Source organism: Neoarius graeffei, chromosome 13 (genome assembly GCF_027579695.1).
Source record: "Neoarius graeffei isolate fNeoGra1 chromosome 13, fNeoGra1.pri, whole genome shotgun sequence".
In the NCBI taxonomy this organism is placed as follows: Eukaryota; Metazoa; Chordata; class Actinopteri; order Siluriformes; family Ariidae; genus Neoarius; species Neoarius graeffei.
Genome location: NC_083581.1, coordinates 18,140,202 through 18,160,099, shown reverse-complemented (window position 1 = coordinate 18,160,099; position 19,898 = coordinate 18,140,202). Strand labels below are relative to the sequence as shown.

At 42.5% G+C, this 19,898-nt stretch overlaps 1 pseudogene; it reads left to right on the top strand.

The window, feature by feature from the left end:
• The window catches only part of LOC132895873 (dynein axonemal heavy chain 7-like), a 594,076-nt pseudogene that overhangs the window by 481,003 nt on the left and 93,175 nt on the right, over positions 1–19,898 (top strand).

Here is a 19,898-nt window from a genome sequence, read left to right as displayed (position 1 = left end):
GTTTGTTATGGCCAATCCATGATGAGCACAGAAGTCCAACAACAAAACATCACTCAGGTTTAGATCAGGCAGGTCGTACCTCCCAATCATCCCACTCCAGGTTTCTCCATCATTGCCCATATGAGTGTTGAAGTCCCCCAGGAAAACTATGGAATCCCCAGTTGGCACCCCATCCAGGACACCGCCCAGCGACTCCAAGAAGGCCAGACACTACTGTTTGTTGCATAAGCATAAACGACAGTCCAGTTTTCCTCTCAGCAACTTGCAGTAGCATAGAAGCAACCTTCTCATTCTCCGGGGAGATCTCCAACACAGTGGCACTCAGCTGGGAGCTCATGAGTATCCCCACACCTGCCCAGTGCCTCTAACCCTGGGCAACACTGGAAAAGGAAAGAGTCCACCCTCTCTCCAGGAGTTTGGTTCCAGAACTGGTGCTATGCATGGAGGCAAGCCCAACTACATCTAATTGGTACTGCTCCGCCTCCCACACCAGCTCCAGTTCCTTCACGGTCGCTTCACAGCAAGATGGTTCCAGGTTCTAACCCAGTGGCCAGCGAGGGCCTTTCTGTGTGGAGTTTGCATGTTCTCCCCGTGTCTGCGTGGGTTTCCTCCAGGTGCTCCGGTTTCCCCCACAATCCAAAGACATGCAGTTAGGTTGATGTGGGGTGGCCTTGGGCTGAGGTGCTCTTGAGCAAGGTACCTGACCCCTGACTGTTCTCCGGGCACTCTGGTGTGGCTGCCCACTGCTCTGAGTGTGTGTGTGTGTTCACTGCTTCAGATGGGTTAAATGCAGAGGATGAATTTCACCATGCTTGAAGTGTGCATGTGACGAATAAAGGGTTCTTAGTTCTTCCCTGCCAGAGAGGTGACGTTTCACATCCCAATTTCTAGTCTGTGCTGCCGAGGATCAGCATGCCCAGGCTCTCACCTTTGCCTGACACCCGGTTCACAATGCATAAAAATACACAATGTATTTTTATTATTTATTGTTTGATCTTAAACACATTAAGAAGGCAACAAACTAATTAACTTTTGATGAGGCACTACTGTTCATTGAAAAGCATTCCAGGTGACTACCTCATGAAGCTGGTTAAGATAATGGCAATCGTGTGCAAAGCATCAAGGTAAACACCGGTTACGCTGAAGAATCTAAAATATCAAACTTTTTTTTTAAACACTCTTTTTTTTGTTTACTACATAATTCCATATATGTTATTTCATAGTTGTGATGTCTTCAGTATTGTTCTACAATGTAGAAAAGAGTCAAAATATAGAAAAAAAAACTATGAGTGAGTAGGGATATACAGTGGGGCAAAAAAGTTATTAGTCAGCCACCAATTGTGCAAGTTCTCCCACTTAAAAAAGATGAGAGAGGCCTGTAATTTTCATCATAGTTACACTTCAACTATGAGAGACAGAATGGGGGGAAAGAATCCAGGAAATCACATTGTAGGATTTTTAATTAATTAATTGGTAAATTCCTCTGTAAAATAAGTATTTGGTCACCTACAAACAAGCAAGATTTCTGGTTCTGGATGAATGATTAGGTTACTGGAACAAACTCTCTGAAAATTTCTACCTTTTTGTTGAGCTCGGGGAACAGACACAGTCTCGATGTAGTGGGCCCTGAGTGATGACTCTGTGCAGCTAGCAGACAGTCGGTTTAGCCTGTTCGTCTGCTCCCTGGCCTTGGCTCTGGATTGTCAGAAATTAACTAGGCCTGTTCTGAGACTATGACCTATGCTGCAGGAAATGAGAGCAGCACCTTCCCGAGTGGGATGGATACCGTCCCGCCCTAACAGGCCAGCAGTGCCCTCAAAATTAGCCCAATTATCTATAAAGCCCACACTGTTTTCAGAGCACCACCTGGACAGCCAGTAGTTCAGCGACCATAACCTGCTGTAAGCTACATCGCCATGCCGCGAGAGACACCAGCTTAATAGAATTGAGAAATGTGTTAAGGACATTAGACACTGGATGCTTATTAATTTCCTTCTGCTTAACTCTGACAAGACTGAAGTACTTGTGCTAGGACCACATACAGCTAGAAGTAAGTTTTCTGATTACACAGTAACTCTGGATGGCCTTTCTGTTTCTTCACGTGCAGCAGTAAAAGACCTCGGAGTGATTATTGACCCCAGTCTTTCATTCGAAACTCACATTGATAACATCACCCGGATAGCTTTCTTTCATCTCAGAAATATTGCAAAGATAAGAAATTTAATGTCATTGCATGATGCAGAAAAACTAGTCCATGCTTTCGTTACCTCCAGGTTGGATTATTGTAATGCCTTACTGTCTGGATGTTCCAATAAGTGCATAAACAAGCTCCAGTTAGTTCAAAATGCAGCAGCAAGAGTCCTTACTAGAACTAGAAAATATGACCACATCACACCTGTCTTATCCACACTGCATTGGCTCCCAATCAAATTTTGTATTGATTATAAAATACTACTATTGACCTTTAAAGCACTGAATGGTCTCGCACCACAGTACCTGAGTGAACTTCTGCTCCTCTATGACCCGCCACGCCTACTTAGATCAAAAGGTGCAGGCTATCTGCTGGTACCTCGTATAGTGAAGGCTACATCAGGGGGCAGAGCCTTTTCTTACAAAGCCCCACTGTTATGGAACAGCCTTCCAAGTAATGTTCAGGAATCAGACACAGTCTCAGCATTTAAGTCTAGGCTGAAAACATATCTGTTTAGTCAAGCCTTTTGTTAATGGTGTTTATGAGGTAAAGGAGTAGATCTGGAGGGTCCTCAGACATAGAGTGTTTTGGTAAACTGGGATGTATGGATGCTGTCAGTCCCCACTCGCTTGCTCACTTGAGTTTGTTGATGGTGTAGTGGCTGGCTGCTTTATGTCCCAGGGCTCCCTCATGCCTGTGTTACCTTCTGGCTCTCTCCTTTTAGTTATGCTGTCATAGTTAGTTGCCGGAGTCCCTGCTTGTACTCGGTGCAATATGTATACTGTTCCTACTTATTCAGGTGACATTGGGCATAACTAACCACCTGTGTTTTCTTTCCCTCCCCCCCACCCCAAATCTGTCCCTCTGAGTTACATGGAGTCAACAGGATACCTTTTGGTGAAGAGGGTGGAGACCTCGACTGGCTATCGTAGCCTGCAGGGAATCGGCCGTCAGACATTCTGTCGCATGTCCCAGACCCGGTGAAATGTAACTGAATTGTCTTGGCCAGCCCTAAGGGTCCCATCTGCATCTCATCATTGCTGAGGAGTGTGCTCCCATCACCCAATCAAGCATCCAGCCAGGGCAGGTCATGATATATTTTACCATATTAACATGCCATTGTTGTGTGTTATGCCTGATGTAAAGACTCTCATCTCTGCAACCCTACCACACAGATTTAATACTTGACATTTTTAGGGCATACCTAACAACCTGTGTTTTCTTTCTCTCCCCCCCCCCCCCCCCCATCTGTCCCTCTGAGTTACCGTATTTTCTGGACTATAAGCCGCTACTTTTTTCCTAGGTTTTGAACCATGCGGCTTATACAAAGGTGCGGCTATTCTGTGGATTTTTCTTCCACCGCTAGGGGCTGGAAGTACAATCAAAAATGAGATAGACGAAAAATCAATGCAAAGAAGAATTAGCAGATCTTTAGCAGATAGAACACGCACGACAAATTACTAACTGGTAATTATTTTCAAATCCAGCTAAGATGATTAAAGTGACTTGTGGTTTCAAACACAGGAGAAATGAAGGTAAATAAATACCGGTTATTTTCTCTTGGTTCTGTTCCGTTTTAATCAGCAAAGTTGCTGCCGTGTTAAAAGGCACTGTTCGGAAAGAATCTGTTCAGGTACATACATGTACATTTACAGTACAAAATCGTTCTGTACATGCAGTAAATATCTAATTTTTCAACATAGATATCTGCGGCTTATAGCCCGGTGCGGCTTGTATATCTTTTTTAAAAAATTTTTTAAAAAATAGAGCGGATGCGGCTTATATACAGGTGCGCTCTATAGTCCAGAAAATACGGTACATGTTGATCCTGGGATTGAGATGCTGGCCTCTTCTGCCCCTCGGACCTGCTTGATCCATCCTGGTGCCCTGTGTCTGGTCGGAGTTTTATTGCACCGCTCCTGTGAAGGACGGCCCCATGAGGACAGTTGAGGGTTATACCTGTTAAAACTGTTAATATTATAGTCAGGCTGTCTGTTGTTGCCCAAATGAGGATGGGTTCCCTTTTGAGTCTGGTTCCTCTCGAGGTTTCTTCCTCATGTCATCTGAGGGAGTTTTTCCTTGCCACCATCGCCACAGGCTTGCTCATTGGGGATAGATTAGGGATAAAATTAGCTCATGTTTTAAGTCATTCAAATTCTGTAAAGCTGCTTTGCGACAATGTTTATTGTTAAAAGCGCTATACAAATAAACTTGATGATGATGATGATGATGATGATGGTTCTCACAACTTCTTTAAGAGGCTCCTCTGTCCTCCGCTCGTTACCTGTATTAATGGCACCTGTTTGAACTTGTTATCAGTATAAAAGACACCTGTCCACAACCTCAAACAGTCACACTCCAAACTCCACTATGGCCAAGACCAAAGAGCTGTCAAAGGACACCAGAAACAAAATTGTAGACCTGCACCAGGCTGGGAAAACTGAATCTGCAATAGGTAAGCAGCTTGGTGTGAAGAAATCAACTGTGGGAGCAATTATTAGAAAATGGAAGACATACAAGACCACTGATAATCTCCCTCGATCTGGGGCTCCACGGAAGATCTCACCCCGTGGGGTCAAAATGATCACAAGAACGGTGAGCAAAAATCCCTGAACCACACAGGGGGATCTAGTGAATGACCTGCAGAGAGCTGGGACCAAAGTAACAAAGGCTACCATCAGTAACACACTACGCCGTCAGGGACTCAAATCCTGCAGTGCCAGACGTGTCCCCCTGCTTAAGCCAGTACATGTCCAGGCCCATCTGAAGTTTGCTAGAGAGCATTTGGATGATCCAGAAGAGGATTGGGAGAATGTCATATGGTCAGATGAAACCAAAATAGAACTTTTTGGTAAAAACTCAACTTGTTGTGTTTGGAGGAAAAAGAATGCTGAGTTGCATCCAAAGAAAACCATACCTACTGTGAAGCATGGGGATGGAAACATCATGCTTTGGGGCTGTTTTTCTGCAAAGGGACCAGGACGACTGATCCGTGTAAAGGAAAGAACGAATGGCGCCATGTATCATGAGATTTTGAGTGAAAACCTCCTTCCATCAGCAAGGGCATTGAAGATGAAACGTGGCTGGGTCTTTCAGCATGACGATGATCCCAAACACACCGCCCGGGCAACGAAGGAGTGGCTTCGTAAGAAGCATTTCAAGGTCCTGGAGTGGCCTAGCCAGTCTCCAGATCTCAACCCCATAGAAAATCTTTGGAGGGAGTTGAAGGTCTGTGTTGCCCAGCGACAGCCCCAAAACATCACTGCTCTAGAGGAGATCTGCATGGAGGAATGGGCCAAAATGCCAGCAACAGTGTGTGAAAACCTTGTGAAGACTTAAGAAAACGTTTGACCTCTGTCATTGCCAACAAAGGGTATATAACAAAGTATTGAGATGAACTTTTGTTATTGACCAAATACTTATTTTCCACCATAATTTTGCAAATAAATTCTTTAAAAATCAGATAATGTGATTTTCTGGATTTTTTTTTCTCATTTTGTCTCTCATAGTTGAGGTATACCTATGATGAAAATTACAGGCCTCTCATCTTTTTAAGTGGGAGAACTTGCACAATTGGTGACTGACTAAATACTTTTTTGCCCCACTGTACAAACTTTTCACTGGTACTGTATCTGTGTTGAGCTGAACATATGATGGCACATTATCTGTGCCTCAGGGGGGCAGTAGAACATTGTAGTTATCAGAAGGAAAATGAAATCTTACACAACAGAAGAATCTATAGAAAAGCAAAACTTCTGTATTCAAAATTGAATTTGACAGTGTGATTATGATGATAACTGTATGTTAATGGTTTAAAATCAATTTTAGTAGAATTATATGGTTACTGGCTCAAAGAGAACTTCAGTTACTTTCAGTAGTTTCTAGTTGTAGATGATGTATAATATGTTGAGATTCTGAGATGTTGAGGTTCACACAGTGCTTCTTATTTATTTCTTTATATTGGAGAAAATTCCAGCATACAGTAAGAGCTGGAGGGGAGTCATGTGCTTACCATCTGATTCCAATAGGTTGCTGTGCACTCTAATCATAATCCTGTGTAATCACTTCTGTAAGGTAGTGAACTTTTTGATGCTTAGTTTAATGTGTAGATTATCGCATTCCTGTAAACAACTTATTAGCTTTCACCATAACCTCAGACTTCAAGCTGTGCCACTGCACATGGATTTCAACATGGATTATATAACCTAGTTTTTCCATAGAGCCTTTAAATTGGGTGTGAATATGCAGGATTTGGCTTTCAATACTTTCCCCCAACACAGCACGGTACTGTTAACATACTGTAAGTATGGTGTTTTACAACTGTATAAAGTATATTTTGGAGGTATTTTAACATTACACTGTAGTGCGTTAATGAAGATTGTGGCTCTATCCAGCTCTAATAGAACCATATGAGGTAGCAATAATAATCATCCATCCATCCATCCATTTTCCCATCCTCAGGTTTGAGAGTCGGGGACTCCGAACTGCCACACAATCTCCTTCCACGTTCCTTGTTCACATGCCAGGGCTGTACAATGCGCAAGTGACCTTCCTGTCTATTCTTTGATGTCATCACCCAATCTTTTTCATTGTCTTCCTCTGGATTGTTTTCCATTAATTCTTCCCTCAAAGATGTACATGCCCAGGTTCTGGTCTCTGATCATATGGCCAAAATACTGCAGTTTCCTTCTCTTGACGGTTTCAACTAAAGTTCTTTGTGTGCCCGTCTCTTCCAGAACGGATTCATTTGTTCTGTGTTCTGTCCACCTTATCCTTAGACCACGTCTATAGCAATCCATTTCGAACACATTCGTTCTTCTTATATCGTTTGTCTTAGTAGTCCATGATTCACAACCATAGAGTGCTACTGGCCATACAAGTGTTTTTAAAAGCTTCAACTTTATATGTTTGTTCAAGGTGCGGTCTTTCCATAGAGGATGCAGTGACCTCAAAGTCGATCTTGCTGCTCCAAGTTTGGCTCAAATTTCTTGGCTGCAATCAGCCGCACAATCGATGACTGATCCTATACAGTATATTTAAACTGATGAACCTGCTCCAGACTTTCACTTCTATAGGTTATATTTAATGTTTCTACTTCTCTGCTGGCCACCATCATCTTCGTCTTGCTTGTGCTGATCACCAGATTGTATTCAGTTGCTACCTGACTCACTTTATCCACCAAACTCTGCAGGGTAATAATCATATAGAATGTTAATTGTGTGTTTTCTTTGTGTAGGAGTGGTATGATAATGGCATGCCAGCCGTGTTCTGGATGTCAGGATTCTTCTTCACACAGGTTTTCCTGACAGGTGCTCAGCAGAACTGCGCTCGCAAACACACCATCCCATTTGACCTGCTCGCCTTTGACTTCCACATCATGGACGAAATGGCGTACACAGCCACCTGAGGATGGTAAGACAAAGAGAAATAGACAGAACCAGATATATAGAGGATACACGCTACACATGGTTGTGTGAAGGTATGACATTTATTTTGAGTGGTGACTGTATATATCACAAGTGAACAAGTTTTTTTTTTTTAAAACAAGAAGATAAACTTCATATCTTCACACCAACATGTAATGTTCATTATATTATATAGATGCAGCCACCACCACCACCACCCCACACACACACACACAAATTAAGCAAAATAATTCATTTTGAACTGGTTCACCATTTTGACAAGGCGCATCAAGTCAGTGCGAAAACACTGGGAGTGACATCATCAGAGTGAAATATCGGGAATTATTATACATACAGGACACTTTTTCAATGGAATGAAAACATGTATTCTATTCCCTTCTAGCAGGTTTCATTCATTTGGTTTGATAACGTACAATATTGTTAGCATATCGCTTACCTATGTGTATTATATCACTCTACCCAATGGAGAATGAGAGTTGAATATGGTTTACAATATTGTATGGTTGTCAGGACAAACATGAGATCACGTGTCGGAGCTGATGTGAATATTCAATGAGTTTTCTGCTGCGCGTGCACAGAAGCATTTCTTTGTTTATCAGGAAAAAGATGCATTGAACACCCAAAAGGCTACCAAAACTTCATTAGATATTCTTTACGCTTATTTACAAGAGAAAAACATACCAACGGACATCGAAAAATTGGAAGAGAGAGTGTGTTTGTCAGTGGTGAACCGTTACTATTACAGCTGGGACTTCAGGCAAACCTTAGCCAGACACACCAAAAAAGCAACGGGGTATTAAGGATAATAACCCTTTCATTTCTGAAGCAAATTTGATAGAAAATGAGACCAAATTAAAATTAGAAGAGAATAATTATAATGAAATTTTGAAAGCAATTAATGAAAATAAATTAAATATAATATTTGAAATGCTGACATGTTTGGACCTTTTCTGAAGGCCCTGATGGTTCTCACCTCTGGTATATTTATAATAATAATAATAATGGCTTTTTTTGTGGTGTATATATTCCATTCAGCTAGTCACTCGTCTTTGACTCATTCAATATCATACTAGCTGATATTGACACAACTTTTCTGTCAAGTCTATTTGTATAGCACTTTTAACAATAAACATTGTCGCAAAGCAGCTTTACAGAATTTGAATGACTTAAAACATGAGCTAATTTTATCCCTAATCTATCCCCAATGAGCAAGCCTGTGGCGACGGTGGCAAGGAAAAACTCCCTCAGACGACATGAGGAAGAAACCTCGAGGGGAACTAGACTCAAAAGGGAACCCACCCTCATTTGGGCAATAACAGACAACATGACTATAACATTAACAGTTTTAACATGAAGTCAGTTTCGTTGGTGTTATAATTCTTAATTGATGGAAACTTGAGTGCAAAACTGTTCATGACAACTGCAGTCCTAAAGTTAGCAAGTCAGCTGTAGTTCTCGGCCATAAAAGCATTACTATAAGAGTCCAGAGCATCCTCCAGGTGTCCACAGGAGCGATGCGATGAGACTCCAACCAGACACAGGGCACCAGGATGGATCAGGCAGGTCTGAGGAGCAGAAGAGGTTCAGCATCTCAATCCCAGGACTGACATATAACTCAGAGAGACAGGTTTGGGGGGGGGGGGGGGGAGAGAAAACACAGGTTGTTAGGTATGCCCAATGTCACCTCAATAAATAGGAACAGTATACATATTGCACCGAGTACAAGCAGGGACTCCGGCAACTAACTATAAGGGGATAACTAAAAGGGGAGAGCTAGAAGGTAACACAGGCATGAAGGAGCCCCGGGGCATAAAGCAGCCAGCCACTACACCGTCAACAACCTCGAGTGAGCAAGCGAGTGGGGACTGACAGCATCCATACATCCCAGTTTCCCAAAACATTCTATGTCTGAGGACTCTACACCTTTACCTCATCTGCAAGACCATTCAGTGCTTTAAAGGTCAATAATAGAATTTTATAATCAATACGAAATTTGATTGGGAGCCAATGCACTGTGGATAAGACAGGGGTGATGTGGTCATATTTTCTAGTTCTAGTAAGGACTCTTGCTGCTGCATTTTGAACTAACTGGAGCTTGTTTATGCACTTATTGGAACATCCAGACAGTAAGGCATTACAGTAATCCAACCTGGAGGTAACAAAAGCATGAACTAGTTTTTCCGCGTCATGTAGTGACATTAAATTTCTTATCTTAGCAATATTTCTGAGATGAAGGAAAGCTATCCGGGTAATGTTATCAATGTGAGTTTCAAATGAAAGACTGGGGTTAATAATCACCCTGAGGTCTTTTACTACTGCACGTGAAGAAACCGAAAGGCCATCCAGAGTTACTGTGTAATCAGAAAACCTACTTCTAGCTGCATGTGGTCCTAGTACAAGTACTTTAGTCTTGTCAGAGTTAAGCAGAAGGAAGTTAATAAGCATCCAGTGTCTAATGTCCTTTACACATTCCTCAATTCTATTAAGCTGGTGTCTCTCATCAGGTTTTGCAGAAACATACAACTGTGTGCCATCAGCATAACAGTGGAAACTAATACAACATTTACGAATAATATCACCCAGAGGTAACATATAGAAAGAAAAAAGCAGTGGACCCAAGACAGAACCTTGTGGAACAACAAACTTTTTTTTTTTTTACCTCAGTATGTCTTGAAAAATCACCATTTACAACCCCGATTCCAAAAAAGTTGGGACAAAGTACAAATTGTAAATAAAAACGGAATGCAATAATTTACAAATCTCAAAAACTGATATTGTATTCACAATAGAACATAGACAACATATCAAATGTCGAAAGTGAGACATTTTGAAATGTCATGCCAAATATTGGCTCATTTGAAATTTCATGACAGCAACAGATCTCAAAAAAGTTGGGACAGGGGCAATAAGAGGCTGGAAAAGTTAAAGGTACAAAAAAGGAACAGCTGGAGGACCAAATTGCAACTCATTAGGTCAATTCGCAATAGGTCATTAACATGACTGGGTATAAAAAGAGCATCTTGGAGTGGCAGCGGCTCTCAGAAGTAAAGATGTGAAGAGGATCACCAATCCCCTTAATTCTCTGCCAACAAATATAGGAGCAATATCAGAAAGGAGTTCAACAGTGTAAAATTGCAAAGAGTTTGAACATATCATCTACAGTGCATAATATCAAAAGATTCAGAGAATCTGGAAGAATCTCTGTGCGTAAGGGTCAAGGCTGGAAAACTATACTGGGTGCCCAGAGAAGACGTCTGCGCTTCTAGATCATGTTTAGATACGGTGGCTTCTTTGAACTATAGAGTTTTAGCTGGCAACAGCGGATGGCACGGTGAATTGTGTTCACAGATAATGTTCTCTGGAAATATTCCTGAGCCCATTTTGTGATTTCCAGTACAGAAGCATGCCTGTATGTGATGCAGTGCCGTCTAAGGGCCCGAAGGTGATCTTCGGGCCCTTAGACGGCACTGCATCACATACAGGCATGCTTCTGTATTGGAAATCACAAAATGGGCTCAGGAATATTTCCAGAGAACATTATCTGTGAACACAATTCACCGTGCCATCCGCTGTTGCCAGCTAAAACTCTATAGTTCAAAGAAGCCACCGTATCTAAACATGATCTAGAAGCGCAGACGTCTTCTCTGGGCCAAGGCTTATTTAAAATGGACTGTGGCAAATTGGAAAACTGTTCTGTGGTCAGACGAATCAGAATGTGAAGTTCTTTATGGAAATCAGGGATGCTGTGTCATTCGGACTAAAGAGGAGAAGGACGACCCAAGTTATCAGCGCTCAGTTCAGAAGCCTGCATCTCTGATGGTATGGCATTAGTGCGTATGGCATGGGCAGCTTACACATCTGGAAAGACACCATGCTGAAAGGTATGCTGAAAGGTATATCCAGGTTCTAGAGCAACATATGCTCCCATCCAGACGACATCTCTTTCAGGGAAGACCTTGCATTTTCCAACATGACAATGCCAAACTACATACTGCATCAATTACAGCATCATGGCTGTGTAGAAGAAGGGTCCGGGCACTGAACTGGCCAGCCTGCAGTCCAGATCTTTCACCCATAGAAAACATTTGGCGCATCATAAAATGGAAGATACGACAAAAAAGACCTAAGACAGTTGAGCAGCTAGAATCCTACATTAGACAAGAATGGGTTAACATTTCTATCCCTAAACTTGAGCAACTTGTCTCCTCAGTCCCCAGATGTTTACAGACTGTTGTAAAGAGAAAAGGGGATGTTTCACAGTGGTAAAAATGGCCTTGTCCCAACTTTTTTGAGATGTGTTGTTGTCATGAAACTTAAAATCACCTAATTTTTCTCTTTAAATGATTACATTTTCTCAGTTTAAACATTTGATATGTCATCTATGTTCTGTTCTGAATAAAATATGGAATTCTGAAACTTCCACATCATTGGATTCCGTTTTTATTTACAATTTGTACTTTGTCCCAACTTATTTGGAATCGGGGTGGTACATCAACATACTGATAGCAATCAGTTAAATAAAAGCTGAGCCGGGAGGGGGCCATTCCCTTAACTCCCACAACATTTTCTAGTCTATTTAGAAGAATGGAATGATCAGTGGTATCAAATGCTGCACTAAGGTCAAGCAACACAAGCAGCGAGACTCAGCCCTGATCAGACGCCAACAGTAGGTCATTTACTACTTTAACCAGTGCTGTCTCTGTGCTATGATTAGGTCTAAATCCTGACTGATACATTTCATGGATGTTATTCCTACCATATGTAAATATGAGCATAACTGCTGTGCCACAGCTTTTTCAAGGATCTTGGAGATAAAGGGGAGGTTTGATATTGGCCGATAATTGGACAGCTGACAGGGATCAAGGTCAGGTTTTTTAATCAGGGGTTTGATAACCTGCTAGTTTAAAGGATTTGGGTACATAGCCAATCATAAGAGAATAATTTATTATTTTTAGAAGCGGTTCAATTACTTCAGGTATTATCTGTTTGAATAGTTGTGTAGGTAAGGGATCTAGTACACAAGTTGAGGCTTTTGATGCGGAGATTAATGGAAGTAATTCAGTTTCTCTAAGGGGAGTAAAATATTCTAATTGATGATCTGATACAGTTTTATTGTTAACTACAGGGTCACTTGCATTGTCTGACCTTAAAATTAGTAGTTTGAATTTTTTGTTGGATATTCTCAATTTTGTCATTAAAAAAAATTCATTAAGTCGTTGCTACTACATACTGCAGGTGTGCATGTGTCTATAGTGGACTTATTCCTGGTTAATTTTGCTACAGTATTAAATAGGAATCTAGGATTATTTTTATTATCTTCTATTAGGGAGGAGAGATACGGTATGTTGATCTAGCAGCACGAAGAGCTTTTCTATATTTCAGGAAGCTCTCCTTCCATGCTAATTTGAGCACTACCAATTTTGTTTGGCGCCATTCATGTTCCAATTTTCGAGTGGTCTGTTTTAATGTGTGAGTGTCCTCATTATACCAGGGTGCTAATTTTTTGTCTCTGACCATTTTCCATTTAAGAGGAATCTCTTATCTAAAGTATGGAGGAACATTGACTCTCAGCATTCAGTTGCCTGATCAAGTTCTGCAGGGGCTGACAGTGACCCAATTAAAGTTGATAACTCTGGGAGATTATTTATAAAGCTCTGTGCAGTAGTTGACGTGAATGTATGTTTAATACAGTAGCGTGGTGAGGTGCATATATTATTACTGAGACATATTTTGAATGAGATGAGATAATGATCTGAGAGAACATCAGACTGTGGAAGTATGACTATATTTTCTACATTTAACCCGAGCGGCAGGAGAGATATTGCACATTATATTGCACGTTGTCCGGTATTGCTTATTGTTAGGCTAGGCTACTACTCCTTCCCATCCTCTGTCCTCCTGTTACCCCTCCTCCCCCCCAGAGAGGAGTTGTACAGTCTGATGGCGTGAGGGACAAAGGAGTTTTTGAGTCTGTTCGTCCTGCACTTGGGAAGGAGCACTCTGTCACTGAACAGGCTCCTCTGGTTGCTGATGACGGTGTGCAGAGGGTGACTGGCATCGTCCATGATGTTCAATAGTTTGTCCATAAACCTCTTCTCTGCCACCATCACCAGAGAGTCCAGCTTCATGCTGACCACAGAGCCGGCTCACCTGATCAGTTTGTCCAGCCTGGATGTGTCCTTCTTGGATGTGTTGCCCCCCCAGCACACCACGGTGTAAAACAGGACACTGGTGACCACAGACTGATAGAACATCCACAGGAGTTTCCTGCAGATGTTAAAGGACCGCAGCCTCCTAAGGAAGTATAGCCTGCTCTGTCCCTTCCTGTATAAGTGATTGATTGTTGTTGCAAGTCCAGTCCAGCTTGCTGTCTAGCCACAGCCCGACGTACTTGTAGGAATCCACAGCCTCCACCTCGACTCCCTTGATCAGAACTGGTCGTGACCTTGGTCTGGACCTCCCAAAATCAATGACCAGCTCCTTGGTCTTCGAGGTGTTGAGCTGCAGATGGTTCCTGTTGCACCACACAGCAAAGTCCCTCACCAGGCTCCTATACTCCTCCTCTCTGTCATCACTGATACACCCAACGATGGCTGTGTCATTGGCAAACTTCTGAATGTGACACAGCTCCGATTTATAGCAGAAGTCTATGGTGTACAGGGTGAAGAGAAGAGGGGCCAGCACCGTGCCCTGGGGTGCTCTGGTGCTGCTAATCACAGTGTCAGATGTGATGTCCTTCAGCCTGACATACTGCGGCCTGTCAGTGAGGTAGCTGGAGATCCAGGTGACCAGGCAGGGGTCCACTCGCATCCTGTTCAGTTTGTCCTGAAGCAATAGGGGCTGGATGGTGTTGAAGGTACTCGAGAAGTCCAAGAAGAGGATCCTCACTGTGCCATTTCCCTTATCCAGAAATAATGGGCTCGGTGTAGTAGGTAGAGGATGGCATCTTCCACACTGACACCTGCCCGGTACGCAAACTGCAGACAGTCCTAAGCATGTTGTACCTGGGGTCTGAGGAGGCTGAGAAAGAGCCGCTCCAATGTCTTCATCAGATGTGAAGTGAGTGCCACCGGTCGGAAGTCGTTCAGCTCGCTGGGCCAATTCTTTTTGGGAACTGGAACGATACATGATGTCTTCCAGACGGTTGGCACTCTCCCCAGCTGCAGGCTGAGGTTGAAGATGCGTTGGAGTGGTTCACCCAGTTCAGCAGCACAGGTCTTCAGAAGTCGGAGACGCACCTTGTCCGGGCCTGCTGCTTTCCTGGGGTGAAGCTTCCTCAGTTGACCTCTGACCTGGTCTGCAGTAATGCATGGAGGAATCTGTGTTGAGGTGGGGGAGGAGGGGGCTGCTGTGATGACTGGGGAGAGGTGTGTTGAGGGAAGAAGGAGAGATGGCTGCAGTGAGGGGGAGGGTGGGGGGGACATGGGCTGGTTGAACTGATTTGAAAAAGTCATTCAACTCATTCGCCCTCTCCAATGTCCCCTCAACGACTCTGATCTTTGTATTTTGGCCTGTGATGGTTTTCACACCTTCCCAGACCTCCCTCATGCTGTTCTCCTTCAGCTTCTGCTCCACCTTTCTCCTGTAGCTGTCCTTAGCTTCCCTCACGCAGCATTTTACCTCCTGCTGTGCTGCTTTCATCAAATTTTGAATTTGATGTCAGCAACACGCTTTAAAAAAGTCAGCACAGGGGCATGTTTACCACTGTGTTTCATCACCTCTACTTTTAACAACACTCTGTAAACGTTTGGGAACTGAGGAGACCAATTGCTGTCATTTTGAAAGAGAAATGTTGTCCCATTCTTGCCTGATATACAATTTCAGTTGCTCAACAGTTCAGGGTCTCCTTTGTTGAATTTTGCACTTCATAATGTGCCAAATGTTTTAAATGGGAGACAGGTCTGGATTGCAGGCAGGCCATTTTAGCACCCTGACTCTTTTACTATGGAGCCATGCAGTTTTAATATGTGCAGAAAGCAGTTTAGCATTGTCTTGCTGAAAGAAGGAAGGCTTTCCCTGAAAAACATTTTGTCTGGATGGCTGCATATTATTCTGAAAGTGTATATGTCATTCAGCATTAATGATGCCTTCCCAGATGTACAAGCTACCCATGGCATGTGCACTAATGCACCCTCATACCATCACAGATGCTGGCTTTTGAACTGTACACTGATAACAAGCCGGATGGTCCCTCTCCTCTTTAGCTTGGAGGACGTGGTGTCCATGATTTCTAAATAGAATTTCTACTTTTGATTCATCAGACCTCGGGACAATTTTCCACTTCAGTCCGACATAAAAGAGCTCGGGTCAAGAGAAGGTGGCAGTAGTTCTGGATATTGTTTATATCTGGTTTTAACTTGCATTGTGGATGCAGTAATAAACTGTTTTAACAGACGATGGTTTCCTCAAGCATTCCTGACCCCATGCAGTGATTTCCAATGCAGACATGTGTCTGCTTTTAATGCAGTGTCTCCTGAGGGCCTGAAGATCACAGGCATCCAATGTCAGTTTTCAGCCTTGTCTCTTGTCTACAGAGATTTCTCCAGATTCTCTGAATCTTTTCATGATATTATGTACCATAGATGATGTGATACCCAAATTCTTTGCAATTTTACATTGAGGAACATTATTCTTAAATTGTTGCACTGTTTGCCCATGCAGTTTTTCACTGAGTGGTGAACCCATCCCCATCTTTACTTCTGAGAGATTCAGCCTCTCTGAGATGTTCTTCCCCAATCACGTTACTGACCTGTTGCCAATTAACCAAATTATTATAGTTTTTTATCATGACACAACTTTTCAGTCTTTTGTTGCCCCTGTCCCAACTTTTTTGAAATGTGTTGCTGACATCAATGTCAAAATGAGCGCATATTTTTCAAAAAACAATGAAATTTCTCAGTTTCAACATTTGATATGTTGTCTTTGTACTATTTTCAATGAAATATAGGGTTTCCATGATTTGTAAATTGTCATATTCTGTATTTATTTAGGTTTTACACAGTGTCCCAACTTTTTTGGAATTGGGGTTGGATATAACTGTATCCAGGAGGACTAGCTTCATTTAATGCTATATATTCATTTGGCTTAATCCATGTTTCAGTTAAACAAAGTGCATTTAAACTCTTGATCAGTAATAAGTTCATTAACCAATAGTGCTTTAGATGTAAGAGATCTAATATTTAATAGCTGCACCTTTAGATCAAAGGTGCTGACAGCGGCTGTACAGTCAGTATGATCTAATTTTATATTGATTAGGTTACTGGAACAAACTCTCTGTATATTTCTACTTTTTTGTTGAGCTTGGGGAAGAGACACAGTCTTGATGTAGTGGACCCTGAGTGATGACTCTGTGCAGCTAGCAGACAGTTGGTTTAGCCTGTTCATCTGCTCCCTGGCCTTGGCTCTGGATTGTCAGAAATTAACTAGGCCTGTTCTGAAACTATGACCTATGCTGCAGGAAATGAGAGCAGCACCTTCCCAAGTGGGATGGATACTGTCCTGCCCTAACAGGCCAGCAGTGCCCTCAAAATTAGCCTAATTATCTATAAAGCCCACACTGTTTTCAGAGCACCGCCTGGACAACCAACAGTTCAGTGACCCATAACCTGCTGTAAGCTACATCGCCACACCACATTGGGATGGGGCCAGAGCATACTACAGCATCGGACATCGCCTTCACTAATTTAAACACATCTATAAAGTTACTCTTAGTAACCTCAGACTGACGAAGGCATATATCATTAGCTCCTGCATGGATAACTATCTTTGAGAACCTGTGCTTGCCTAGGACCCTAAGATTACCTGCTATGTCCGGCGCCCTGGCTCCCGGTATACACCTGACTAAAGCTGCTGGTGCCCCTAAAGGCTGAGCTAATTTCACGTGCCGTATGATAGAGTCCCCTATAACCAGAGCTCTTTCAGGTTTCTCAGTGGGTGCATCACTAAGGAGAGCAAACCTGTTCGACACATGATGCAGAGAGGAGTGGTGCTCCTGTGGGCGAGCCTCAGCAGTAGCTTTGGCTCTACGCTTATGCGGTTGAGTCATCACCCATTTGCCCCACTGTAAGGGCTCTAATGCCGGAGTTGGGGGATTACTAACTCCACCTTGGGCATCCAGACTTTCCCCTACAGAAACTACATTATTCTCATTCTCACTGACCTTCTCTAAAGCCTGGATATGCACTTCTAGCGCTATAATCTTCTCAGTCAGAGAGCTAACTAATCTTCACTTATCACAAATAAAGCTGTCACTAGTGACTGAGGAAGAATGACTAAATATCCTGCACTCAGCACACTGAACAGGCTGAAGGTGTGCCATAATGAAATGAGTCACATACCTTAATCAAAGATCTGTTGATATTAAAGCAGATCCTATGTGGATGGCCTCCGCAGGAGGAGAAAAAGAAAGCTTCCAGTCTTAGCATTCTTCCGAAAAAAGAGAGAGAAAAAAATGGAAAAAGGAAAGCGAAAGTGGAAAGTACAAAAAGGAAAGTGACAGTACAATAAAAATGAAGGAAACTGGAAAATTATTTGTAGAAAAAAAAGATTAGTAATTAAGGCCAGCACTTGCGGAAAAAGACTCTTCACAAACAACTCGGGAACTAGGAAGTGCGTAGCACAGATTGTGCCTGCGCAACCTAACAGCACTAAGTCACGGGTAAGCTAGTGTTGGCCTTCGCTAACACTACTGCTATGCTGGCTGGAAGGTAAATGGACTGCTGTGCATGCGCAGAATCATTTCTTTGTCCACCGGGAAAGAGAGAAGATGAAGCTAATCCAGTTCTACTGCTAGGATTGAAGCACTAAATAAACTGAAGATGCACTGAACACCCAAAAGGCTACCAAAACTTCATTATATATTTTTCACACATATTTACAAGAGAAAAACATGCCAATGCACATTGAAAAACTGGAAAAGAGACCCGTCAGAGATGTAAAACTTCCTCGCTAGTGAGTGACTGTGATAATTTGTAAATAAACATGGCCGCGAGGTTTGCTTCATTAAAAGAGGAAGATTTTGAGAGAATTTTGGCTGCCAGGTCGCTCCGTTCTATGTACCATAGTTGTCGATGTTGATTTTAAAAGTAACCAAGTAAATTACACAGGGGAAAATAATAACACTATTCAGCTTGACTACGCTAGCATTGGCCTTCACTAACACTACGCTGGATGGAAGGTAACTGTGCTGCCGTGCTAACAGCACCGAGCTAGTACCAAGCTAGTGTTGGCCTTCGCTAGCACAACTGCTACGCTGGCTGGAAGGTAGCTGGCTGAAAGGTAAGTGGACTGCTGCGCGAACAGCACTGAGTCGTGGGTAAGCTAGCATTGGCCTTTGCTAACGCTACTGCTACGCTGGCTGGAAGGTACAATGGTGCTTGAAAGTTTGTGAACCCTTTAGAATTTTCTATATTTCTGCATAAATATGATCCTGAAACGTCAGATTTTCACACAAGTCCTAAAAGTAGATAAAGAGAACCCAGTTAAACAAATGAGACAAAAATATTATACTTGGTCATTTATTTATTGAGGAAAATGATCCAATATTACATATCTGTGAGTGGCAAAAGTATGTGAACCTTTGCTTTCAGTATCTGGTGTGACCCCCTTGTGCAGCAATAACTGCAACTAAACATTTCAGGTAACTGTTGATCAGTCCTGCACACCGGCTTGGAGGAATTTTAGCCCATTCAGAACAGCTTCAACTCTGGGATGTTGGTGGGTGTTCTCAAATGAACTGCTCGCTTCAGGTCCTTCCACAACATTTTGATTGGATTAAGGTCAGGACTTTGACTTGGCCATTCCATAGCATTAACTTTATTCTTCTTTAACCATTCTTTGGTAGAATGATTTTGTGTGCTTAGGGTCGTTGTCTTGCTGCCTGACCCACCTGACTCTTGAGATTCTGTTCATGGACAGATGTCCTAACATTTTCCTTTAGAATTTGCTGGTGTAATTCAGAATTCATTGTTCCATCAATGATGGTAAGCTACCTTGGCTTGCAGCAAAACAGGCCCAAACCATGATAATTACCACCACCTTGTTTCACAGATAGGATAAGGTTCTTATGCTGGAATGCAGTGTTTTCCTTTCTCCAAACATAACGCTTCTCATTTAAACCATAAAGTTCTATTTTGGTCTCATCCGTCCACAAAACATTTTTCCAATAGCCTTCTGACTTGTCCATGTGATCTTTAGCAAACTGCAGATGAGCATCAACGTTCTTTTTGGAGAGCAGTGGCTTTCACCTTGCAACCCTGCCATGCACACCATTGTTGTGCAGT